Here is a 9,027-nt window from a genome sequence, read left to right on the forward strand (position 1 = left end):
ATAAAAACGCCTGTGCTAAGCGCTGTAACAAGATGAGTGCAGTTACATTCCCTTGAAACGTTGGCTGGCTTTGCCATCACCAAAGCAAGTTTGCTCCCCTTGATGATGACCTCCAGATTTGGAGACCTCAAAGGTCGTGTCGGGCAGGTCCTTGCTCTGCAACTGTCTTTTTGCCTGTCCCGGATGATTAATATCACCATGTTCATCTGCTTCCATTCTTGTGCTGTGCTTGGGTGCGCGCGCAGAGAGAGAGGAGGAGGGGACAATGTGTGGAATGGGATAGTCTCTGTTGTTTCACATCACTTAATAATAATATGAGGTAATATGAGCGATTTCATACAGCACACGGGATTTAAAAGCATGCAACCCGAAACGGTTGGCTACAAACGGATGGGGAGTGAGGTGCAGTTATGGCCTTCGTTTTCTCTATACCCTATATACCACACGTGTTCATACACGTTTGTGGGTGTGTAAGAATGTGTGTGCTTGTGTGCGTGTGTGCGTGTGTGTGTGTGTGAGAGAGAGAAAGAAAGAGACATTGTGTGTGTGTGCATGCGATTGTTTGTGGGCGAATCGTCCTTCGGGCTTGCAAGCTCAGTTTCATTAGTTTTTCATGTGCGGACAGGACAATCCTATCAAAAGTAGAAATCTTTTGCTGAAATATCATGAGAGTCATTAAGGAAAATAAGTTAATTCTTTAACTGAGCTAATGAAGAAATGAAAGACATCCAAAACGTGTATTCTTTTACCCCGCACAATCACATAATAAAGAACATCATGCACACTTTACACAAGATTATATATATCTTTAGTTAAAAGATAAAAGTGATATCAAGGGTTCCAAGGTAGTGTAATGCACGCAGGTAAAAATTATGGAAAGCCAGTCTCATCCTTCTTTTCTCTTCAGTGATAAACCGGGTACCCATTTGCCGGGTGGATAGTTGAATATTCAAATTCCTCGGATTTAGAACCGGACCCTTCGAGCTCCGAAGTAGAACATGTTAACCATTTGGTAGCGATATATTCAATCCCATCCATGGTTTACGAGCTCGCGAACACACTTGCACATACACACAAACACACCACATCAAATCACACAGTGAGAGAGACAGAGAGAATACATTTACTCAACACACTGAATAACCCTCAAAGGTAACCTGAGCACTGACCAAAAAAAAAAAAAAAGAAAAAAAGAAAAATACTAATAATTGACAAGTTGATTCATTTCAAATTACGGATTGCATTTGGCAGAAAGCTGACGATTATATTTTTTATCTCCAAATGGAGTTTATTGCTTTCAAGCCACTAATGCCACATCCCATCTCGTGGACCGCGCACCCATCCTGACTAACCTACGGTTAATGAAATCAGTCCCAGCTAAGCTGGACAAAAGCTGGCACTGTAAATTTTGTGTAGGAAATTGGATGTGAAGCAAACTGTGGTGTGATTGATTTCCACCATAGCTGCTGAAGATCCGACACGTGTAGGGCACGGGGACACACCGGCGGCAGAAGACGCATCCGCGCCAACGAGCAGAGACAACAGAAGGCTCAAGGAGTCGTGCGCAGGAACCTTCCCGAGGGCCACCAAGGGAGACGAAGTGCACGAGTCCACTGGAACCGGATGCCAAAAGTAAAGAGTCCCTGTAGGGACTGGTCCTGACACGAGTGTCTCGCGATTCCGCTACTGTGTCGTCCATCACCAATCAGGTAGATGCACTTCTGCGTCTGAGGCCTGCCACGTGACCATAAAGTCTTCTTCCAGCCAAGATCAGCATCCTTACTGTGACCCTCGCGTTTTTGCTTGTGGAATTTTTTTTAAATGGTCGTCTGTAAGTAGATCTAGGTAGCCACTAACCTTTCCCTGATGGCTTTATCCTACTTCCGCTCCCATTTCACCCACAATTCTAATTTCTTATGGACAAGAGTCAAATCAAAGAGACAACTCAAGGGTCAATTGTCTGTTAAGCTGATTGGCTCTCGGTTAAATTATCGTTGAACTGTTTTCATTTCTTTTAGTTACATCTGTAATAAATAGTTTCTCTATACTGTGTTGGTTTTTTGTTCATTTTTTGGTAAGTTGCAGCAGAATCCAATCGTTTCTCGATGGCTTTGCACATTTGCAACCTTTCGGTTCGCTTTCGTTAAGAATTTATTTTTATTTTGATAAGTAGACTGCTATTCGTGTCTTATTTGACTCTCCAGACAAAAGCACTTTTGAAAGATCAAGCAAACCGCCTACATTTGTATCAGAACCCGTCGTCAGCTTTGAGGTCGAGAATTCTTTTGCTTTTTCTTGATCGTAGTAAGCAGTGCTTGCCTGCAGACAAGGTTTCTGATATTCATTTCACCAGATCACCTCATACCTGAGTCAGTTGTTGTGAGTTTTAAAACTTTATGCGTATAAAAGTTTTAGTAGGGCAGCATTTCTTTTTTTAAAACAGCAAAAAATTTGAAAAGGTAATAATAAATACATCGATGCACTGTTCCCTGATTTGGTTTCTGTATAATGGCTATCGTTGGATCTTTTGCTCGGTTTCAAAACTGTATTTTGCTAAGCAAAGGAGTTTTATGTGAGTGCTTTACTTGATATTTACTTTCAATGCCCTGTTTACAACCATTTGAAATAGAAAGCAGCGAAGAATAGCTCTTGTATCTCTAGTCAGACATCAATCCAGCGGATGTTTATTTGCAGATGTGTGTCTAAAAGCTCAGAAAAAAGTGTAAAGGTCACGGTTTACATTTGTAACCGGGATAAAACTAGAGATAGTTGAGACAGGAAACCAAATCTTTGATGTGAAGAGTACAGGTACACTCTTCCACCTAACGTACACGGCTAGACTTTCCGCAGGTTTCCTTTTCACTGAATATTACTAAACAAATATTTATTTATAGATGGACAAAGTTTGCTTTAGAGATGATTTTTCCAAACAGGTGTCTGTGAGAGCGAGAGAGCGGTGAAGGAAAGGTAACGATAGTGTTGCTGGGTGAATAGCAGGCTTGTGATCTAAATGAAATTTAAAAGTTAAATACACACTTTCTTTTCAAGACAATTTTAAACAAAACAGTTTCAACTGAAAAAGTGGGTATTTATAATAAAAATCTAATGCACACACCAGACGTGACTGTCTCGTGTTAGTGACGGGACTGACAGGATTGCGAGACTTGAGACAGCAATGCAATACATACACACGTGCAATCCACATTACGTGACTTGAGACACCAACACAGTTCATCTGCACGTGCAGTCCAGATGGCATGGTTATTCCTGTGGGCCACTACCTTCTTAGGAAGCAGAATAACACAAGCCCTGCTCTGAGGGAATAAAGTTGCTCGGGAGAAGCAGCCGTCTATTTTGAAACTATTTTTAACTTCGAGACTTTGCAATCAGATTAAAATCATCCTAAATCCTTCACTTGGAAATTAACTGCGTGATAGACACTGCGGGCAAGATAACTGTTGAGCATCAATCGATGAAAAAAAAATAAATAAAAGAAGAATCGACATGGGGGAGAAAAAAGAGAAAAAAATCTGAAGTAAGTAAAGTCTAAAGAAAAGCAATAAATATCAGACTATTTTAACAGAAATATTTTCGAAATGGCAAATTAGACATTTATCCCGTTCATCGATACATCTGGAGCTGCATATGTACAAGGGAAACAGTCCACCATGTTATTAGTACAACACGTGCCTAAATGTGCACGTATGTCTCCCTCCCTCACGTGCGTGCCTTCTTTGTTGCACTTTGAGCGGGTAGAAGGAATTGGTGTTTTGTCAGCAACTGATCCTATATCATGGAAAGAAAGAACAGTGTGCCGAAGAGGAGATCCGAACCTTGGACAGCAAATCTTCTCTGTATTGACACAGGCGCTAACCGTCGCGGACCACCTCTACACCAGGAATGAATTTAAAACCATTTTGTTTCACTAAAAAGTATAAAGTGAAACTTCAGGCATGACTAAAACTGCTAAAACAGACAAACAATTTTTTTTAAGCTTCTGCCTCTTCTTAACACGTGTCAGCCATCAAGCGCGTTGCAACTACCTCCCATAAGGCCTGTCGCACCAGGGCAAAGGTTATCGGTTTGACACCAGTTCACGCTAACCGACAGCCCATGAGCATGAGTATGCACACTCCACATATCGGTCAGTCGGTCTCAGATTTAGCTGTTGTTAGAGAGGGGCTAAAAAGACGATATGAAAAAGCACTCCACGACGATGTAAACCACTCTCGTTTCCAGGAGCTGAAAACATGCAAAGGTGATGCACTTTCCAGACTAGATTTTCATTCATTCTTTTCATCTTTCTTTTCGTTTATTCGTCCCTTGTGTTGCTCTCTAGTGTTTATCCCTTTCTTTTTTTCTTATGCTTAATTTTATATTTTTTTTTCTTTCTTTCTCCTTTCTCTTCCACTGTATATACATGCAGGCATGTTTTTCTTTCCAAGAATTTCTTAAGTGTATTTGTGAGAAACCGTTAGCCTGAACTTCTGCAAGCAATCACTCTTATGCATTCACTGTTCTGGTTGGTTAGTCAATCCATCGCCGTCAATCTCTTTAAATGTTTCCCAGACAGCTCTTTTGTTCGAGATAAAGCTAAGAAAAAAGTACATCTGCCACCCAGCCACCAAACCACCCACACCTCTTCTTCCCGAAATTCTCAGCCTCTAGACTGCCTGCCAGCAGCCCACCATGCGTGACATGGAGTGGATTGGGGGTGGGGCAAGTGGGAGGCAGACTATGCAGCATCGTCCACTGAAGCCAAGAACTGCGTGGATGGAAGGAAAGACGACTCGATGGGTGGTAAGCTCCAGAATGCAACATCAAACGCATGCTTGGATGGCTCGACAGAGCAGAAGCTGTCGTAAACTAGTTGTGTTCCACACTGCTGGTCATCCAGCTAGCGTTCATCATGCGTGCCTGTGATGTCGCCAGGAGAGCAGGACAGGACGGGGAAAGATATGCGGCAGGGTCATATGTTGTGGGGGAATAGAACTGGTGATCAGGAAAGCCATGCGGACGTCTTGAGTATGTTGCTAACCTCCCAATAGATGAAGGGAGACACTAAGGAGTGATCTGGAAAGAGCCGTTAAAAAAAACAGAAAATCACATTGAATAAAATATTTTTTATTTATTTTATTTATAAGCTCGAGACAAATCACATGCTTATTTTATTATTTTTACTATTTATTTTTTTATTTAATTGAGAAAATTAGATCTCAATAACAAATATTTTTGAGTTTTTTACTCAAAAAAAAGTGATATCGAGAGAATGATTTAAACCAGCCCGGAAGTTAAAAAAGTGACAGATCGCCGATACCACTGGAAAAACTTACACTCTTATTGACTCTTGATTCCTCTCCCCTTTATTCTATTCTAATTATTTATTCTTATTATATACTACCTATCTTTACTATTTATTATAAAAAAATAATTCATTTACTCAATTATCAATATTATATTCAACTTTAACTTTTATATTAAAAACTTAGGTTGTAGAAGTATTCAAGATAAATACTATTATAAAAAGTATTAAAATTAGTAATTAAATCATATATTTATTAAAAGGCACGTAGCGAGAGCACCCCGCGCCCCAAGACCACACAAGGGAAGGGGGTCAAAGTTTAGTGGCTGGTAGACCTACTGCCAGGTAGATGAACCTTTTCGTAAATAGATCAGCTTCTTACCCCCCCCGAGGAATTAAAAAAAAAATAAATAAAATAAAATCTCTCGGCAAAGCAGCCCCTAAAAAAGCAACAACATGATTTAACATATAACCACGCCATAATATATCTCCTAATTTATAAAAAAAAGATCCCACGATAAGCATGCTGCACAGAGCTTTCTCTCTTTTTTTAAAAAATATATTTTTGTTCTGATTATTGCTGTCGGCTATTCAAACTTCCTTCGCGAGCTTTACGATCTCTCTAAGAAGCGAACATAATACCTGTGATCATAATTGTGGAGGGGTTGGACGCGGCGTTCCTTTGGGAAGAGATTTCTTCTCGAGCCTTTATTGGTGTCTTTTCTGTCTTTCTCTTCATGGGGCTCAGTTTTGTCCTCTCCTGTTAAAAATGTTTTGATACTGTGTCTCTGCTGTATTTTCCTTTTGGTTTTTTGCAGATGGTGCTTATGTGGTTTAGCTTTGACAGTAGACATTTTGCAGAGGTTCCAGAAAATTATGTCTGAGATAGATGATTATGTTGTAGTTGTCCTTTTCTTTATATCACTACAAAATACCATTGGTGCGGGATTACAAGAACTTTATAATGATTGGAGATTACTAAGTGTGGTGTGGTGGGGGATACATTTTCGTCGGCTGTACGATCCTGAAAAAGCCAAAAAGAAGCTTTTATGCTTCCTTTTCCAGTGTGATTTAGTTTTAAAAAAAGTTTTTCCTTAGGGATGCATCTGATAAAAATAACAAAAATTCAGAACAAATAAAATAAAACAATTTAAACAGTTTTGTGTGAGAGATCTAACTTTCAATTTATTAAGTTTAAGATATTTAATTTTTTATATTTGCATTTTACTGGCGTCTTCGCATCAGTTGCTTACTGAAGGGGATGGTTGACGGAATACGTCTTGACCTTAAATAAAGGATGTACTAACATGGTGCCAGAAAATACAAATTTCTTCATGTTTTTTAAACGCATACTTTATTGTTAATGAAATGCTAATTATCAGAAAGATTTATTTTCTGCGATATGTGCTTAGTTACAAGTTCAGTGTTTTATAATAACTCAAATTAATAGTAATTCGAATTGTATAGACCTTTTTCAAAGGTGCTCGCCAATCGTTTACCCTTTAGAAATATTTAACACACTGCGAAGTTTGTTAGCACTGCAGTTTACTTGACTCGTGCAGGACACAGGACTCGTGGAAGGTGTGATTATTTGACTCGCATTTTCGGGAGGTTGTGGGTGCATGCTGGACCCCCTGCGTATGTTTATTGAGGGAAATACAGAGACTGTATTGAATTGTTTTAACACCACACACTTGTGCTCCGTACCTTCGATTGCCTTGTATTGTTGTGTCTCTTCATAGCTGTTGTCATTTTTTTTGTGGGGGGGTTCGTGTGTATGAATCCATGTATGTGATATCTTGAGTCATTTTGCTTGATTAAGCCTACGTTGGGAAAATGAACAAAAATATATTATTATTACAACACAGTATGCTCTAACCATCATTCGAGGAACTTTTCTAAAATTTTTTTTCTTTCTTAATATCTGAGGTCAGCAGAGAAATAATATATAGCATGAAAAAAACGCATGTTGACTATTTCTGGAGAACTAATTGTGAGAGAAGACCAGAATGGTTTACAATTTTATAGCAATCCTGTTAAGGGGAACCTAATCTGATATGCTGAAAGCTTGTAAGTTGTAGCCTCCCTTGTTAACGTCACCAACGGACACTGACGACTCCTTTGGATTGGTTTGCGAAAAAGAATGAAAAGGTAGAGAAAGACAGATTATAACTTTTAGCGTCGTCTGCTTAGTCAGACCACATATTAAATATAAAACAAACAAAAAAAGAGAAAGTGAAAATAATTTGTAAAAATCTACGGACACTGCAAATGACATTTACCTAGACATCAGAAACACTATTTGCGAGAGGCAGCATGCAGCTTTATAGAACCGTGAAGTATATCAAAATAACATCACAATCTGAACAAACAGGTCGTCCATAGCAAATCATATCTATATAAACCTCCAAATGACACAATTTCATCGCGAGGTAGCGTGGCCGAGCGGTCTAAGGCGCTGGTTTAAGGCACCAGTCTCTTCGGGGGCGTGGGTTCGAATCCCACCGCTGCCAGTGTTCTTTTATATGTTCTTTCTTTTATTTACATTTTTTTTTTAAAAGATAAATATCATTTGAAAAACTTGATCCCTCAAAAAGCTATTCAAAATCATGTCTTCATAAATACTATTGCTTGCTTAATAAAAATTATAACAGTAAGAATAACAGTAATACCCTCCTCTTAATATGTGTCTTTTGCCCCCACCATTAATGCAGGCTCAAAATACATTGGAAAAAAGAAGCACACTGCAAAAGAGTTGTAAAAGCTGCTATGAGCACAAGGTGATCAATTCGAGGAAATATGCTTTATCTACAAGTATCAATCAACCTACACATTTACTGTTTTGAAGAGGACATAATATTAGTTCTTTAAAACCCATAATTAGATGGCTTCTCTTTTCTGAATCTGGCGTCGGTGGCGGCTCTTTTTATTATGACCCAAGCAACGATTACATTTGAGCTGCTCACGGAACATTGCTGCCTGTTTTAATGCTATCTTGTCGTTCTGCAGAGCGTGTAATCACTTGGAATTCGAACAAGAACTTTGTATTCACCTTATTCTACCATAGGTATGAGATAAGAATGAAAACTATAACAAAATTTATTCTAAGAATAATAAAAAAAATAAATAAATAAAAATAAAAAGATTCGGCAGCGAGGTGCCTCCTTGTTTGTGTTCCCCTCTGGGATTCGAACCCACGCCCCCGAACCCTCCCAGAGACTGGGTGCACTAAAACCAGCGCCTTAGACCGCTCTTTGGGCACAATGTGCTACCTGCAAACGTGTGTGAACTCAAATAATGCTAGAAAAAATATATCTTCCTAGTGTTCCTCATAGTTCAAGGAGGAGGCAACTCCTGTGACGAGATTGGATGTGTAATATTATGTCCCTTGTATATTTCGCCCTTGCCTAATTCCACGAGCTCTGATATTAAATCTGAAAACCTGAAACAATGTCCGACACGTTTATCACTCATCTGTGAGTGTGTATGTAAGGAAGAATAAATGAATGCTTGCATTCGTGTGTATATGTAGCCTTTCTGCTCTGTTATTAAAACAAGCAAACAACAACAACAAAAAGCTAAATAATAATTAGGAGTAATCGTGAGGGAGAGTTGTTTTGTCCTGATGTCGATTCGCTCCAATTTCTTTTCTCATTGGCGAGTTCAACGCCTAATTTTCTGATCACATCACTGTCAGTCGTACACTAAAGGCTGCATCGGCTGCA

The 9,027-nt window shown here is 39.2% G+C and overlaps 1 non-coding gene across 1 annotated transcript; it reads left to right on the forward strand.

Moving 5' to 3' along the window:
* The first annotated feature begins 7,733 nt into the window (after window positions 1-7,733).
* Window positions 7,734-7,815, forward strand: Trnal-aag. The gene has a single exon. It is a non-coding gene; the product is annotated as a tRNA-Leu (tRNA).
* The last annotated feature ends 1,212 nt before the right edge of the window (window positions 7,816-9,027 follow it).

Source organism: Pomacea canaliculata, linkage group LG1 (assembly GCF_003073045.1).
Source record: "Pomacea canaliculata isolate SZHN2017 linkage group LG1, ASM307304v1, whole genome shotgun sequence".
Lineage (NCBI taxonomy): Eukaryota > Metazoa > Mollusca > Gastropoda > Architaenioglossa > Ampullariidae > Pomacea > Pomacea canaliculata.